Genomic DNA, 1,011 nt, shown 5'->3' with positions numbered 1-1,011 from the left:
CTACAAATAACGAGATCGCTCCAGTTCCTATTTTTACTGGACTATCTCCTCAATTTTAAATTATAATGTCTGAGACGAGATGGGGCAACCACTCAAATTAATGTCATGGCGAGTTTGAGAAGTTATTGTATGTGATTCGGTAAAGAGAAGGGGTATCAAATTCCCAACGCATTCACCTATAGACTATAAATTAAATCACGCATAATTACTTCTTATGCAGAATTAATGACAGGTATCAAGAATAGATTTCAGGCACCCACTTCGTGCTATTGGTTAAGGGAAGGAAGCAAGTGATGTATCAATATTACTGAGAAACTATCGACTGCATTAAAAAGTAAATATATGCACTTTCAAGAGTTAATTAGATTTCTCCATCCCATAAGTCTTCAATGGTTTTATACGGGCTGGTGGTTGAGTTTAATGAGTTCGTCTCTCCTCGCAATCTTCTTTTGTTCAAGTTCGCTAATCTTCTCATGATCATTTCTGGTTAATGACCAGTCAAAAATTTGATAATTATCAGCTATTCTACCCTTGTTGTAGCTTTTAGGCAGCACGCTGACTCCTTGTTCCAATCCCCATCTCAACAAAACCTGAGCCACAGTCTTTCGCACCTTTTGGCAATTTCCCGAATGACAGTATTTTCCATAGCGGCATTGGTCCCATAGTAGGTACCAGATGATCCTAGAGGAGATGCATCTCGACCTGATTGACAGCAGGAGGAATGTTGGCATATGTCAACAAATCTTCAATCTTTTTGCATGAGAAATTGCTCACACCAATAGATTTGGTAAGACCCAACTCCACACATTGCTCTAATCCCCTCCATATAGACTTGATATCTAATGGAAAAAAGTCTTCCTCTTTTTGAATTGGATGCGAAGCTCCTTTTCTCAAATTTATAGGCCAATGGATCAGCTACAAGTCCAAATGTTGTTTTACCACCTGTGGGTTATGAGCATCAACTTGAGAATGTTCAATTGGTCTTGAGAAACGCTTAGGAGGGTGTTTCAT

The 1,011-nt window shown here is 38.9% G+C and overlaps 1 pseudogene; it reads right to left on the bottom strand.

Moving 5' to 3' along the window:
* Positions 1-361: 361 nt before the first annotated feature.
* Positions 362-1,011, bottom strand: LOC149163385 (non-functional NADPH-dependent codeinone reductase 2 pseudogene; annotated as a pseudogene).

Source organism: Pinus tabuliformis, chromosome 5_1 (genome assembly GCF_031772625.1).
Source record: "Pinus tabuliformis cultivar Carrire ecotype Pingquan chromosome 5_1, CPIR1, whole genome shotgun sequence".
NCBI classification, from domain to species: Eukaryota; Viridiplantae; Streptophyta; class Pinopsida; order Pinales; family Pinaceae; genus Pinus; species Pinus tabuliformis.
Note: the sequence above shows the minus strand (reverse complement) of the source record. Positions and strands in the feature narration are given on the sequence as shown.